The sequence below is a fragment of the Saccopteryx leptura genome, chromosome 3, assembly GCF_036850995.1.
Source record: "Saccopteryx leptura isolate mSacLep1 chromosome 3, mSacLep1_pri_phased_curated, whole genome shotgun sequence".
NCBI lineage: Eukaryota > Metazoa > Chordata > Mammalia > Chiroptera > Emballonuridae > Saccopteryx > Saccopteryx leptura.
The window spans coordinates 120,767,137-120,783,958 of NC_089505.1; the positions used below are offsets into that span (position 1 = coordinate 120,767,137).

Genomic DNA, 16,822 nt, shown 5'->3' on the forward strand with positions numbered 1-16,822 from the left:
GGTCTAGTGGAGATAAGGGGAAAAGAGGGGAAGTGGAGGGAGAAGGGAAGTATCTTCACACCAATTAGACCAACCTAATTCCTGTTCTAACATGCTGAGCCTTCTTCACTGCCCCCACAGCAACTTGGGTGTCCTGACCAGTGAGCTAGAGTCTCACCTTCCTGCTATAGAATTTCAAGACCTGAGTTTTTTCCCAGGGAAGTGTAAGCTTGGCAGCGGGGGTGGGGGGGTGATGGATAGGTGCCCTTCTATCTATGCCACTTGTTTCTCTTCAATTCCCACTCCCATGCCCTCCCTGAGTTTCTGTCCCTCACAGAACCTTGGTTCCCTCCTTGAACCAAGGTTTTTGCCTCTAACTCTGGGTGTCCTTTTACTCCTAAAGTGGTCAGTGATGGCTCACACCCTGGGTGGGTATCTGGGCTCCCCAAATGAAAAGCACAGAGTGGCCCTTCCTGTTTCTGACACTTAGCCCCCTGCAGAGGCTACACCTGCTATCCTTCAGGCCGGCCCCAGTTTGAACCTAGAATCCAGCCTAGAGCTCTGATGTGCGCGCACACGCGCGCGTGTGTGCTACAGGGCAGAGATCCAAAAGAAAAGTAGAGGTGGGGATTTCGAGTCTGCGTTGTTCCTTCAACACTCGGCCACCCAAACCCACCGTTTGGCCGTCCGTCTCCGGCCACGGCTCTCCAGCCAGGGCTGTCAGGACAGACTGGTCGTAGGACCCAGAGGTGCAGGCCAGATATTTCCGCTCCCGAAGACACGCCCCCGTGTACACACACACACACACACACACACACACACACACACACACACACACCCCGCCCCCCCAACGCCGACTTTAGTCCCTCTGATTCTCGGACCCGGACCCAGGGCTCTGGCCAGCCCGCTTTCGGGCAGAGGTCACCTCCGGATGGTGCCACGCCGGGACAGCCGAGGAAATGAAAGTGGAAGCAAGGCTGGTTCGTGTTCGCGGCGGGGTCGCGCGGGGCGCGGCGCTCACTCACGGGTTCGCCTCGGTGAGTTAATGGGAGTCCTTGTCCGGCCGCGAGTCACATCCCCAACGCTCTGGGTCTCTTCCTTTTACCGGTCCTCCTGTTCTGCGGGTTCTCTTGCCTGTCCACGGGCCTGCCCTGCCGGGCCGCGGCCGCCCTATCGCCCCCGAGGCGGCGCCAGCTCCGCCCCGGCCTTCCCGGCCCCGCCACGCTGCGGCCAAGGGGCGGGGAAGGGGCGGGGAGTGGGGAGTGGGGACCCCCCACCTCAATGCACAAACAAACTCTATGTCGCCTTTCCGGAAAGTCCATATTGTGCCCCAGCTTCTCGCTGGACAAAGGACTAGACTTTACCAAAGAGGCAGCCTCAGCTTTCTCTACTGTAAAATGGGGACAAGTTGAGCTTCTGTCTGGAGCAGAAACAAAAGCGCTACTAGATAGATGGTGGTGGTTTTCTTGCTCTTCCAGAATTCTGTGTGTTTCACTTGTGCCTGAACTTAGTAAAGGATCAGTTCTGCCCTATACACTTCATATCCTCAGCTCTTGGCGTAGTGTCTAGCACACAGCAGGCATTTAATATCAATTTGCGGAATGAATGAATGAACAAATGCCTTTGGACTGATGAGTGAGTCCCCCACACCCCCAACACACACACCTGCACTGAAAGGACTGGCCCTGAAGAATGCTCAGATCACAGACTTTCACCTCCCCCTACAGTGCTGGGGTCCTTGCTTAGATTGGTCTGATTCTCCTCATTCCTTACCTGAAACCACCTCATTCCCACCACCAGACATTTGTTCTATCTGTTCCCATTTGGAATGCCTTCTTTCCCTCCTTCCTTCCAACCAAATCCAAACCCTTCAAGACCTGATCTGGGCCCTGGCTGGGTAGCTCAGTTGGTTTAAGTGTCATCCCAAGGTTATGGCAAGGTTACAGGCTCAGTCCCCAGTCAGCATACATACAAGAATCAACCAATGAATGCACAAATAAGTGGAACAAAAAATTGACATCTCTCTCTCTCTCTCTCTCTCTCTCTCCCTCCCTCTCTCTCTCTCTATCAAATCAATTAAAAAAAAAAAAAGACCTGATTTGCTCTCCCTACTTTTCTACCTGGGTTCCTCCCCTGAGGGCAGACAGATATTTCACACAAGCACCCATTCACACTGTGGACCCCAGATCCAGGGGCCGGGTAGCTGTTTTGGGATGGAAGGGAAAGTTGGAGGCCTTCTAGAGCGGGAGGGCCAAGGCCGACTGATGGGCTGCGGAAGTCACCCTGGTGGGGTGCAGGAAGTGAGTAGGCAGGAGTAGGGAGGAGCTGGCGGCTGGAGGAAGGAATTAACTGTGGCACAGATGCTTCCTGGGTTCCCCTTGTGCCTCGATCTTCTGCTTGTTCGAATGCATGACAACATGCTGGATCTTGAAGAATCCCAGCACACAGAACTGAAGATTCTTTACCCAGGTGTAAAGTTCATTTTCTGTACCTCCATCTGGGTTTCCTGCTATGTGGGTCCTTAACTCTGCCTCAAACCCTTATAAACATTTGCATGCTTTAGTATGTGCAAAAGAGATTAAAATCTAGTCCTTCATTTATTTGATACCCTAATCAATAGCCTTTATTAAGCATGGCTCTGTGCATTGAGAGCAGGGCATCAGGTGAGGAAGCTGGTCTCGTCCCTGACTTCAGCTGACAACAGGTCAGCAAGGGGGACAACTCAGAGAGTTAACACAAGGTTAGAGTTCAGTCATCCAGAAGTGAGAACATAGTTACAGATTGATGGGGAGCAATTTGTGATAGTGAGTTAACTACAGGAAACACATGGAACACCCAAATTGGGTACTTTGAGGAGTTTAAAGAAGGCACTATTGCCTGACCTGTGGTGGCGCAGTGGATAAAGGCATCGACCTGGAACGCTGAGATCAGTGGTTCGAAACCCAGGGCTTGCCTAACCAGGTGGTGGCACAGTGGATAGAGTATCAGACTGAGACCTGGAAGACCCAGGTTCGAAACCCTGAGGTCGCCGGCTTGAGCATGGGATCATAGATATGACCCCATGGTCACTGGCTTGAGCCCAAAGGTTGCTGACTTGAGCAAGGGGTGACTCGCTCTGCTGTAGCCCCCTGGTCACGGCACATATGAGAAAGCAATCAATGAACAACTAAGGAGCTGCAGCTAAGAATTGATGCTTCTCATCTCTCTCCCTTCTTGTCTGTCTGTCCCTATCTGTCCCTCTCTCTGGTCTGTCTCTGTCAAAAAAAAAAATAAATAAATAAAAAAAAAGAAAGAAACCCTGGGCTTGCCCAGTCAAGGCACATATGACAAACAAGCAATGAACAACTAAAGTGAAGCAATGATGATAAGTTGATACTTCTTGCTCCTCCCACCCACCTCTCTCTGTAAAATTAATAAATAAAATCTTTATTTTAAAATGGCACTATTTAGAGGTGTAGTCAAGGTGTAGGGAAACCACATGAATAGTGTGATCACCAAAGGGCCAGCTAGAGCAACCCTTCAATGTCCACTCTAGGCTGAAGCTGTCACCCTAGCTTCATGGATGTTGGGAGGGACTAGTCAAAGTCGGAGCTATAAGGAAGGGGCTACTGTGGGCTAAGTTTGAGGGGCACACCCAGCCCACAGCAATCATACTGCAAAGGACTGGGAGTCTATAGGGGCCTCCTCCACCTCCCTTCCTCTGATTTCTGGCCAGGTTTCACCATTGGCCAACTCCTACTCTTGGAGCCAAAGACAGAGAACCTGTTGATTCAGCCACAGAAATCAGCCTCCTGGGGCCTAGAGCTGGGCTGAGGAGGGTGGAGAGTGTATCTGGGGAGCAATGGAAGGTACTTGGCTCGTGGGCTCAGAGACTTTGACTTACGAGGAAACAGAAACTGCTTTGTGCTCTTATCATTCAGCTCTAAATATTTCAAAGTTCATTGTCATTTCCTCTTTAACTCATGGATGATTTAGAAGTTTTTTAGTTTCTCAGCCTATGGGAGGTTTATGTTTCTCGTGCTGACCTCTAATTATATTGCATTGTGGTTGGAGATCATGGTCTGCAAGATGCTGGAATGTGATGTGACTCCTTCTGTGGCTTTATACATGATCATTTGCTGTACCTCCAGCTGGATTTTATAGAATAGACAGGAGTTTGACTGGTGAAGAGTGAAAAGTCCAGAATCTTACTTTGTGGGAAATATAGCTGATCCATTTAGAAGGAACTTCAGAAGTTGCCAGCCCACCTACAGAGCCCTAGTGTGTGCCCAATACTAGCTGACAGGTTGAAGGAGTGGGAGAAGCCAGAGGTAGCTCAGATCTCTTAAATACCTATATTCCCTTCCCATGGCTCTTAGTCTGGGCTAGAGTGTTCTTACAGGAGGCTCTGCTGGGGCTGAGAAGAGCCAGACCTTTGAGAACAAGGTCCTGGCTTTCCCATATGTTAGCTGTGTGACCTTGGGTTACTCCTGTCCTCCCTGATGGCATACCCTACAGCATTGCAACTTACACAGGATGCATACTGTTTCCTGCATATGATAAGTTACTCAAATAAAGCCCTTTCTCTGAAGCTTAGTGGGAGGACATATTCTTTACTGTACAATCCAGGAACAAGATTCCTTGATGGGAGCTTCAAGTGGCCGTGGATAGTATCCAGACCTGGGCACCAGTGCTGCCGTGTGTCTCTAGGATTGCCTCCGCCCCTCTTTGGGCTTCAATGTTTCCCATCTGCACCACAAAAGCATCTTCCAGCCATACAATTCCAGCCATATGATTCCTTATCAGGACCAGCTTTTTGCTCTTGCTCCCGTAGGCCTGTACCCAGTGACTCCACTGATACAGAGTAGCTTCTCCTTGGGGACTTCCCAACCTTTCTTATTCCAGGGAAGTTCCCCCATCCACACACTCCTCTCAAAATGAACTACAGCACCCCTAGATGACCCCACCAGGCTTCTGGAAACTCCAGTATCCTGATGGGGCCTACCTTCTCCTCAATTTTCCAAGAAAATGTTTCTATTTCAGTTTCTGCCTTTTCCTGTCCAGAAGGCAGTATCTTTCATCCTGGCACATTTAGGAAAAAGCAAAGAATACCCTCACTGCAATAAGAGGGATTGAGGTTAGACTTCCTTTTGTTTGAAAAGAATGTACATTGAAATTCTGTGTGACCTTGGACAAGGCTCTTGTTCTCTCTGAGCCTATTTCCCCTTCTGTAAAATGGGAACAACAACAATGCGTGCCCACGGAGAGCTGTGGGGTTCAGCAGAAGGCTATGTCGGTCTTTCTGGGGGTGCTGTCTTCAAGCAGCCAGCAGGCTTTTTTTTTTTTTTTTTTTTTCAGCAGGCTTTTATGTAAAGGAATTGCACTGTTCCTCTGGTCCAGGAAGACAGGGGGCAGAGACCCAGGTCAGCATGAGGGGACACTCAGCACATCAGGGCTGTTCAGCCATGTAGCCTGGATGGCTGTACTCACTTCTGGGGATGGGGGTGGGCATGGGGGGAACGTGCAAGCAAAGGTGGTATAGCCACTGTGACATTGACTTCAGAGGGTTTCAGTCCCTCTGGTGAGCAGGCGGGCCTTCTTGGTCCTGAGACCCTTGGACTTGTGTGTTGTGTGCTCCAAGGTCCCTCTTCCCTTCCAGCTCTCTGCCCTCACCTCGAGGTGGAGGCATGGCCCTCACCTCTCCAGGTTTCAGGACTTCCATCTGGGGAAGGAAACCTCTGGAGGCTGTGGTGGGAGTCTGGTGTGCATAAGAGCCTTAGGATAACTTCACAGTACCCCCGCCAACCTGACCTGACCTCCAAGATAGCCCTTTGTAGACAATGCCACCTACCCAGGTGCATGCCCTCCAAACACTTGAGTTAGTGGCCAGCTCAAGGGTGTTCCAGGAGTGGAGGTGATAGTTGGTGGGGGGGGGAGGTAAGAGGTGGGGATAGTGGCAGTTTTCCCAGTCTCCCAGGCTCAGCCTTCCTCGGAACCCACCATGAAGCCTGCACAGGAAGTTCTGCCCAACCGTAGGTACCTCCTCTGCCACTGTGGTGCCTCACTTTCAGCCTGTGGGGCTGCCTGCCTAGAGCATGAGCCCAGTTCAAACTCTTCTCCTAAGCAAGCCTCCTCAGACTACCCCAGTCCCCATGGCTCTTTTTTCTTCTTCTACAGCGTCCTTTCTCCAAGTGTTTTCAGTAACATCTGTCTTAGTCACCAGTGGGGATGGGGCTTCCTTACTGAACACCGTCCGATTCAGACCAAGCCCGGAGATCTATCTTTTATAAGAAGAACTGGGAATAGAGGAATAAGCGAATGACACTGTGGGGATGAAATCAGCAAAATCCGGAATGATAAAAATTCTTTAGGACAGATTCTTTACATATAAATGTCAAGAAAACAAAAGAGATGAGGGAGAATCTGTTAGTTAAAAGTGTCTTAATATGGAATACTATCCAGCAGCAAAACAAACCAGCTATTAAGACTTGGAAGGATTTCAGAGGCATTATGCTCAGTGAAAAATTCAACCTTAAAAGGTTGCATACTATATAATTTCATTATATATGCTCTAAAAATTGCAAAATTATAGTGATAAAGAGCAGATTAGTGGTTGGCAGGAGTTAGGGTTGAGGAGGAGGGTTTAACTATAAAGGCATAGCACAAGGGACTTTCTCTGGGTAATGTTGTTCCACAAACCTGTGCATGTAATAAAATTTCATAGCACTATAAACAAAAGAAAAAACTGAAAAAAATAAATGCATATAAAAACTGGTAAAACCTGTAGTTTGAATTCTATTGGACTCATGTCAATTTCATGGTTTTGATAATGATACTAAGGTTATAAAAGATGTAACTATTGGGGGAAGCTGTGTGAAAGGTACATGGGAACACTGTAACATTTCTGCAACTTTTATATGAGCCTAAAATTATTTTAAAATAAAAGTTAGCCTGACCAGGCAGTGGCGCAGTGGATAGAGCATCGGACTGGGATGCAGAGGACCCAGGTTCGAGACCCCCCAAGGTCGCCGGCTTGAGCGCGAGCTCATCTGGTTTGAGCAAAGTTCCACCAGCTTGAGTCCAAGGTCTCTGGCTCCAGCAAGGGGTTGCTTGGTCTGCTGAAGGCCCGCGGTCAAGGCACATATGAGAAAGCAATCAATGAACAACTAAGGTGTTGCAATGCACAATGAAAAACTAATGATTGATGCTTCTCATCTCTCTGTTCCTGTCTATCCCTCTCTCTGACTCACTCTCTGTCTCTGTGGAAAAAAAAACAGACTTAAAAGACATATCTTATTTGTATTCTGATTTGAACCAATCAACTAAAAAAATTATGGGATAATTGGGAAACTTTGAATATGACTATACATTTGATAATGTTAAGGAATTATTGGTAATTAATTTAGGAATGTTTTGTCTTTTTGAAAGTACTTGTCCTTTAGAAATATAAGCGGAGGTATATTTGGATGAAACAATATGATGTCCGGGATTTGGAGGGAAAGGGGGGGGGGGTCTAAGTAAAACCAGATTGTCATATGTTGACAGTTTCTTATGTTGGATGATAGAGACTTGGGGTTCATTATACTATTGGCTTTACTTTAATATATGTTTGAAAATCTCAACAATAAAAAATTTCAAAAAGGAAACACACAAAAAGCAAAGAGTCTCTTGTGGAGATTTTGTTTCAGTATCTTTGGGGTAGGCTCAGGAAGCTGCTGCTTAGTAAGGTCCCCAGTAACATTTATACAGGAGGCTAAGGTTTGGGAATCTCAGCTGTAGACTGAATATTTGTGTCTCCCTAAATTCATACGTTGAAACCTAATCCCCAATGCAATGGTATTTGGAGGTGAAGCCATTAGGAGGTGATGGGATTAGTGCTCTTATAAAAGAGACCTCAGAGAGCTCCTTTCCCTTTCTGCCATGTGAGGGCAGAGCTGCAAGATGCCCATCTTTGAACTCAGAAACAAGTCCTCACTGAATACTAAACCTGTAGGCACCTTGATCTTGGACTTCCCAGCCTCCAGAACAGTGAAAAAATAAATCCCTGTTGTTTGTAAGTCACCCCCTGTCTGTGGTATTGTTATAGCAACCCAAATAGACTAAGGCATCCTCTCTTTGGTCCTCATATTACTTGTGGGGTAAGATAAAAATAGGGGCCCTCCCAGAAGGCTGGGTGGTATCTTCTAATAGAAATAGTAAATTAATATAGTTTTAACATCTTAGAGGTAGAAACAGCACACCCATTTCACTTTCATTCATTCATTCATTCATTCATTCATTCCATAAGTATTTATTGAGTACTCATTAAATATCAGGCACTGTATTTGGGATAGGTGCAGACCTTGCCCTTGCTTTGTAGGTGATGACAATGGTTTCAGTCTTTTGGAATCTTACCCCAGGCCCTTCAGACTGAGGCTGCAGATGGTCACTAATGAGCAACAGGTCAGGGAGTGTGGATTTTAAAGGGGAAGGGTCCTGGGCTATCACAGTCCAGAGAAAATGGAAAAACTGAAGCATAGGGAATGAAAGAGATTGGTCCAAAGATAAATAATGATAATAAAAACCATCCATAGAAGGTATAAAGCCTTCTCTATATCTTTGCTTGAGATACATTTCTTCGTATCAACCCTGGGAGGAAAGGAGGTTTGTCTTTTTAGAGCTGTTAAATTGTCCTTCCCTCCAGAGGGAGAGCTGGAGGGTCAGGAAAGAGAGCAAGACAGTTCCCCTGAGGGGGAAGACGGCATTGGACAGGTTAGGCTGACACCACAAACTCTACCCTGCAGTTCTGGAAGAACCCCTAGGTTCCTAGGTCTTGGCTTCGTTTCCTGTTGATGAGAAAATTGTGACCCCCACAGCCAGGAAGCAGTGATTCAAGCGTGGATGGGACAGAGAGAGAGAGTCAGAGAGAGGGATAGATAGGGACAGACAGACAGGAACGCAGAGAGATGAGAAGCATCAATCATTCGTTTTTCGTTGCCTGACACCTTAGTTGTTCATTGATTGCTTTCTCATATGTGCCTTGACTACAGCAGACCCAGTGACCCCTTGCTTGAGCCAGCGACCTTGGATCCAAGCTGGAGAACTTTGCTCAAACCAGATGAGCCTGCGCTCAAGCTGGCAACCTTGGGATCTCGAACCTGGGTCCTCCGCATCCCAGTCCAACGCTCTATCTACTGCACCACCACCTGATTAGGCGGGGGCCCACTTCTTGAAGATTCACATGGTATCCCTGGAGTTTGCATTCTACAGTTATGTACAACCTGTAACTTCCCACACTTCTTATCAGCTTGTCATGGGCTGCATTTGGGGCTTTTCCAAGAAGCAGCTCTAGGAGCACAGCTTTGCCCAAGGCTAAAGGAACTAAGGGTGTGCTCTTCTCTTCCAGGAAGTCTTCCTGCATCATACCAGCTGCCTGGAACCACCCCTCCTCAAGAGGGAGCCCTTGACACAGAAAGTACTTCGTGCTTTGCAGATAAGCTCCTTGGTTAAACCCTGAGATTCTATCTTTCCCTTTGGACTATAAACCCTGAAAAGAGGGTTCTTGTTTATTCTACTGCCTCCGTTGGGACCCAGTAGCAACACCTGACACCTGTAAGGAACTTCCTGGTTTACAAAATGCTTTCACCATGTCTGTCACTTTTGAGCCCTGCAACAACCCTGGGAAGTGAGTATTGACTTCAAAAGATGTAATGTCTTGGGCCCAGAAGCATAGCCTGATAGTGACAGAGCTGGGACTCAAATCCAGGCCTCCTAACTCCAATCATGGGTCCATCCCCGGTCCCACACTGCCTGAGCGTTTAGCAGATGTACTGTTTAAGAGCTAGTTCATATGACCCAGCCAGTTAGGGAAAGGAGAACGAATCAGTTTGAAAGGGGCTAGACACATTTCTAAAAATGTTCTCCTGGGAAAGTTGATGATAACGCAGACATTTGTGCTTGGATCCATGTTAAAGCAATTAACAGCATTAAGTTCACTGACCATCCTCAGTAACCTGACACCACCTTAGAGATTTTGCAAAACCTTCTGGGGAAGGTCATTTTCCACATATTCTACAGATAGCACCCAAGAGAGAAAGTCATTTAGTGTGAGCTGAGGGTAGAAAAGGAGAAAGAGATGGGAAGGCAACCAAGTACACAGGGGAAAAGGGGCCCAGGAAACAGAAGGCTATCTGAGGGTACCTGGTTTACAGAGTGGTCACTGTGGGAAGAAGGCACACGGCAGACCACCACTGAGATAACCAGAGCTTCTTTGACCTTGACAGCAATTCCCTCTCCACAGGGGCATCCAGAGGACATAGGGCGGGCTGCTGGCTCTAAGACAAACTGAGATGGGTGAGCAAGTTCCAGGCAATCAATCCCAGCTCCAGTGGAGTGTGAGTCTCCTAGCCTAGCTCTGTAGCAGAGGCCCCGTCCACCCCCACCAGCTGCCTGCCCAGCTCTCCATACATCATTCCCCTCTCTTTTTCACCACGGGCGAGAGCAAATATACACAGGATGGGTGAAGAGCTTCAGCTACTCGGGCAACACACGATTCTCCATGCAGCTGCGGGCCAGGCACAGAAATCCAGGGCAACAGATAATCTAGCATTTGGCTCCAAAAGTCCTGAGCCTGCGAACTCTCAGCTCTCACAATCAAACAAGGAAGCCATCTGGACTCCAAGTGTCTGGGAAGCCCTCTTATTCCTTCTCTTGTCCTTCCAGGTCCTCACCCCAGATACTGCTAGAAAAAGCTAGTCTCCTCACTGAAATATTCCCTAGAAACAGATAATATAACCAAATCCTTGCTTTTCAGATATTTTTCAGTGGGGTTGTTGGGGACCAAAAGGAAGAGAAAACTTACAACAAAGAGATAGAAGAAGTGTTGCTACCAGCACCCTGTGTGACATTGAGAAGTCATTTTTTCTGGTTTGGGACTTTCTCTTCAGTTGTAAAATCACTAACTTATTGCAGGGTTCCCAAACCAGGCTGAGCCAGAATTACCCCGCCCCCCCCACACACACACTAAAACAAATAAAAAATAGGTTCCCAGGCCTCACCCTAAAATCTATATTTCAATGGCTGAGCCCATGAATCAACACCTTCGACAAGTGCTTTAGGTGTTTGTGATGCCCAGCCAGGCGGGGAAATTATAGTTGGCCCTTTTAAGCTGTAAACTGTTATGTTGAATGAGTGGACAAGGAATTAATTAAGTAGAGGTTTGTCATCAGGAGTAACCTGGTCTCAGAGAAGCCATCCGCAAGTCATCAGGCAGGTCCTACTCCTTGGCTGGAACTCCAAGTGTCACCTGGCTCCTGACCCAGATGGCAGCTTTCAGGCTCTGGGTCTGCCCAGTTGCCTGCCCTCACTCTTCCCTCCTTTGCCCAGGTGTGGACACTGGGTCCAACCAGCTGATGATTAAGGAGAGAGAGAGAGAGAGAGAAACTCGGCCCAATTTGTATGCCCTGGTCTGGACTTAACCCAGCCTTCCCCTCCTTGTTCCTACCAGTTTGCGAATTCAGCCATGAGATTCCCAAATTCCTTGTGCCATACTCTCTGAAATGATGCCTTATTGCTCAAATCTCTTTAAATTTTTGAAAGAGAATTTCTGAAATTGGCAACATAGTGCAGGAAAAATAACAGAACCAAAACTTGTGTAAAGTAGGTCTGTGTTCTGGAAGCAGAAGGTCTCGCCTCCTCGATAGAGGTGTGTGCCTCGAAAAGGAAAATCTACAGCAAAGATTCAGAGAGATTGGCACTTTTATTCACTGTTGCTGGAACTAAAGTAACTTCTTCTGGGATATCTTGAAATTATGTAAGGTTTTTTATTTCCTTTTTAATAAAATCCTTAAAAATGCACACAAAAAAGGAAAAAAGGTAAATAGAGTAGCTAGTACTTTGCAATTTTATTATGTGTGATCTATAAATATGTACTATATAATTTAATCCTTTTCTTAAGTCTTGAGCTAGGACTATTATTATTTTTGTATTTACAGATGAGAACACAAAGGCTCTGAAAGACTGAGTAACTTGTCCAAAGGCAGAGCTGGGATTCTAATTTAGACCCTATTTTTTTTTTTTTTTACAGGGACAGAGAGAGAGTCAGAGAGAGGGATAGATAGGGACAGACAGGAACGGAGAGAGATGAGAAGCATCAATCATCAGTTTTTTGTTGCGAGACCTTAGTTGTTCATTGATTGCTTTCTCACATGTGCCTTGACCGCAGGCCTTCAGCAGACTGAGTAATCCCTTGCTGGAGCTAGCGACCTTGGGTCCAAGCTGGTGAGCTTTTGCTCAAACAAGATGAGCTTGCGCTCAAGCTGGTGACCTCGGGGTCTTGAACCTGGGTCCTCCGCATCCCAGTCCGACGCTCTATCCACTGCGCCACCGCCTGGTCAGGCTAGACCCTATTCTTTTTTTTTTCTTAATTTTAATTTTTTTAAAAATTCATTTTAGAGAGGAGAGGGAGAGACAGAGAGAGAGAGAGGAGAGACAGAGAGAGAGAAGGGGGGGAGGAGCTGGAAGCATCAACTCCCATATGTGCCTGGACCAGGCAAACCCAGGGTTTCGAACCGGCGACCTCAGCATTTCCAGGTCGATGCTTTATCCACTGCACCACCACAGGTCAGGTCAGGCTAGGCTAGACCCTATTCTTAACATCTATGATGCTGTCTCCTCAGTGTCCTCATTTGTAAAATGGGAGTAATGGCATCCTCATAGTATTGTTGGAAAAGATTAAGTGGAAGACACAGGTAGTGGGAGCAGTCTGTTGGGAGTCATGTGCCAAGTGAAGCTTAGCAAAAGACCTCTCTGCTCCCTCCTTTCCCCTGCAAAATCAGGGTCAAAATATAAGATCTGTCATCTACTTCCTACCTGACCAGAGGCAAGTCCAAAATGGGAGAATAAATATGAACTGAAGAAAAATGAATGCAAAGTGAGGACTCATGCCAAATCACAAATGTAGGGACAACAACAATGAAAGTGATCTGGGGAATCACACTGGACCAAAAGTGAAACACAACCCAGTAGTGATGTTGCAAATCAAGGCAAAGGTTTGTTTTTTTTGGGGGGGAGGGGATGGTATTGGTAAGTGAAATGCTTGATGGGATACCATTTACCTCTGATTACTGCCATGGCAGATGCAGAAGCCCACTGAGAAAAGAATTACATCTCTTGGGAGGGACACAGGTGTTGGGCAAGAGAGTCAAGATTCAAGTCAAGATGTGATGGGACGACTGGGCTGAAACCAGCCAGATGAAATAAAATAGGAATATGTGTCGAGTGCCCAAAGTCAAGAGTTCCCGGTAGGAAAAGCCACGTTTGACAGAAGATCGTGGGAAGATAGCTGAGGGTAGGAGTGGGGGTCAGAGTGAGCACAGAGCAAGGTGGAGGAGTCAGTATGGTGACCTTAGTGAGTGACAATATGGGAAGATGACTGTTGGGTGGGCCATGCCAACCCCAAAGGATTGCAATCCTAAATGCACTCTGGTTACCCACAAGGCTGCCTTGGGCTCAAATCCAGGCCCCTACTGTCAGATGGACAATGGCGAGTTAACCCTGTCCAGAAGCAGGGGCTGGGGCTTTGGGTCATATAAAGAAAAACAGAAGGTTGTTTAACCTGCTGAAAAGACTCCAAGGCAACTTGACAACTATCTTCATATATGAGTAGGAGAGGCTCTGAGGCACAAAAGTGAACAGATTTTTCTGGGGGGCTGCATCCGGTGGGCAGGGTGAAGCCCAGTGAGGGGAGTGAGAGGTGGCTAGATTTCAGAGCAGGGTGAGGCAGGGCTTGCTGTCCCTCAGAGCTGTCTCAGGATAGATCAGCTGGCAGGGTAGAGAGCTCCCAGACAATGGAAGTTTTTAAACAGTTGCCCAATGGTTTGGGGTGCTGAAGAGAGGGCTGCTGTGATGGGTGGGAGGATAAACTAGGTGGGCCAGGGTTTCCTCAGTCTTTCTTGGAAACTCTTCAAATGGCAGCTCATGGGAAACCCAACGAATGAAACACTGTTTCCCTTGTTGAGCTGTCGGTAAGGACTACACTCCGAGGGTCCCCACCTCCAGGGTGGTATTTCTTCAATCACAGTTGAAAACTAGTGACTGGATAGTCTCTTAGGTCCTTTTTAATGTTCTAGTGGAATAACCCACTGCATGGCCTTGGATGGAAACACAGCCAACAAGAAATGAATGTTTTGCCAAGAAAGTTGTTTTGTGACTTGAAGGCGAGTCACTGAAACAAGTCTATGTGACTGAAGGCAGTTGCTGGGCTTTTCTCAGTAAAACATTCTCATAAGATTTCTGTACTTTCCGGCCCTGGCCGGTTGGCTCAGTGGTAGAGCGTCAGCCTGGCGTGCAGAAGTCCCGGGTTCGATTCCCAGCCAGGGCACACAGGAGAAGCGCCCATCTGCTTCTCCACCCCTCCCCCTCTCCTTCCTCTCTGTCTCTCTCTTCCCCTCCCGCAGCCGAGGCTCCACTGGAGCAAAGATGGCCCGGGCGCTGGGGATGGCTCCTCGGCCTCTGCCCCAGGCGCTAGAGTGGCTCTGGTCGCGACAGAGCGACGCCCCGGAGGGGCAGAGCATCGCCCCCTGGTGGGCAGAGCGTCTGCCCCCTGGTGGGCGTGCCGGGTGGATCCCGGTCGGGCGCATGCGGGAGTCTGTCTGACTATCTCTCCCCGTTTCTGGCTTCAGAAAAATACAGAAAAAAAAGGAAAAGATTTCTGTACTTTCCAAGGTTAAGATAAGGAGAGGAATGTTGTGGGATCCATAGAAGCAATAGCAATTAATGCCTTCTGATATTATGTTGTTACTAAGCTATCTTGCAGGTGCACTCTATGTATCTTTAAGTAAAAGTTACTCTTGATGTTATGCCAATTTCTCAGTAAACAAGCTTTTTGAAGTCTTGTGAATAAAATTAGGACACTGCATGAACTCAGGGCCATTTGCCTGAGCGAGCGGTGGTCCTTTGCTAGTCCTTGATGATTCTGTCTGCTGATCTCTCTCTCTGCGCCCCCGACTCACAACAACATAATGTTAAGACTTTGTAAGTCAAGATGGGAACTTGAATGTGCCAGGCTGCTACTTTAAAATAATTGTGTTGCTCCAAAAGTTTGTTCATTGTCTCCCAGGTCCTTCTGCTTACAAACCCTGGACCTGGATGCCTCCTTGGTTGGCTCCTGGGCTTTGTTTCCCTCATGAAGCCTCTGCAGTGACAGCATATAAAGTAGCCACTGCCTGGGGCTGGGACATAAGCACAATGTGTTTGCTAGAACTGGAGCTTTTGTACAAGGGATGCTTGCAAGACACAGGTGGTCTGAGTTGAGAAGTCATCCCAGAGAAATTTTTTCAACATGCATTCTATCTTATCTCTCTGTGCCAGGCTTCACACTGGACACTGGGAATATAATGTCCAGTAAGATACGCTCCCTGTCTCTGAGGAATGTCCAGTTTATGGAAGAGATAGCCTTGTAAAGATGGAGCATGAATGCTGAGGAAGCACAGAGGAGCATGTGACGAGGCCCGCACAGCACAAAGGGGGAGGTGTCCAGGAAGGCTCTGGTGGAGATGTTCCAGTGGAGCTTTGAAAGACAAGATTAATGAAGGGGGAATGAACATCTGAGGTAGGCAAAAGTATTTAAAAAGATTAGAGGCAAGAAGGGCACGTGCATTCAGGGAACTCCAGTCATCCAGAATGACTGTGAACATGAGACACTCCAGAATGACTGGAGTGAATGGAGGGGGTGGGAGCCTAGTGAGATATGAGCCTGGAGGTCACCAGGGACCAGATCCTGAGGCTCTACTGAGCTGATTCAAAGGGACTTTCTTCTAAAAACTTTGGGGAGCCTGGGATGATTCATAATGGATTTGAATCCATTTTTCTTGTAACTCTTCCAGTTCCTGAGGTTTGAAGAGCTTGGAAGTAGCCCTGTGAATATGAGGGATGAGCCTGCTCAGTGGACATTACAAACGACTTCACTAAATCTGGATCACGGACAGTTGCCTTCTATTCCTGGCTTGGCTCCTGATGCAGAAGTGACCTTCAAGTCATCTCTTCCCTGTTTGTGTAACAAGTCTCTTCCTTAGCAGAATAGGGATAAAAATGCTGACACCAACCTGCCACATAAGAATTGCCAAGATCAAAGTGCTCCATTGCCATAAAACAGCACAAAAAGAAAATCCTTCTTAATTAGAACACAATGCCTTTTGAAATAAAGTTTGGAGGAATCAGAAATGTATAATGCTTGCATTTGTTCTTTAATTGACAGCATGTAAATTGACACATTCTGAGAAAGGGCCGGTTCAGGAGTCATCACGACTTCTTAAAGGCCTGGGTAGGCAGCTGGAGCTGGGATTAGGTGTAATTGAGAGGCTGCCCTCTCTTTTGAGCTGGAGGTGGGGGCAATGGGGGACACAAGGAGGGCAGCAGCATGTCTCACCCACCAGCAGGTTCCTGCCTACCTCACAGGGTTGTTGTAAGGATTGGTAATCCATGTATATGGATGTGTGTGTGTATATTATATATAAAGAGTATAAATAGACCAGCTCTGAACTCACAGGGCCTCCTCACATGGAACACATATTCTTTGAGACTTTCATCTTGTCTACTTGTTACTCCCTTTCAAGCTCAATCTTAGAAGCCAGGTAGTATGGTCTGGCAAGAGTGGCATCCTCCAAACCACCCAGTAGTGTTCTTTAACCCTCCCTGCCCCTCTCCTGAGATGGCGCTGGTTGGCTTGCCTCATATTGTTATCAGTCATGTCAGTGTCTCCCTTGCTGAACTGTGCAAGGACTGAACCTTTCATCTGGGTCCAGACACAAGCATGCTGAGCTCGGCCCTGCTTCAAGGCCTCAGCACTTGCTGTTCTCTTTACATGGTACTTTTCCTCAACTCAGTT

The 16,822-nt window shown here is 47.4% G+C and overlaps 1 protein-coding gene and 1 long non-coding RNA gene across 6 annotated transcripts in view; one reads left to right on the forward strand and one right to left on the reverse strand.

Annotated features, from left to right (window-relative positions):
- LOC136400071 (MOB kinase activator 3C) overlaps window positions 1-1,185 on the reverse strand; it is a 59,887-nt gene extending 58,702 nt beyond the window's left edge. For 2 of the 5 annotated variants that reach the window (XM_066376129.1, XM_066376133.1), the window contains exon 1: window positions 656-887. The gene's annotated coding sequence lies outside the window, so the exon portion shown is untranslated. The other 3 variants (XM_066376130.1, XM_066376131.1, XM_066376139.1) reach the window with 3 other exon arrangements.
- LOC136400103 (uncharacterized) lies at window positions 891-16,272 on the forward strand. The gene is made up of 3 exons (XR_010750253.1): window positions 891-959; window positions 15,307-15,547; window positions 15,822-16,272. It is a non-coding gene; the product is annotated as an uncharacterized lncRNA (long non-coding RNA).
- The last annotated feature ends 550 nt before the right edge of the window (window positions 16,273-16,822 follow it).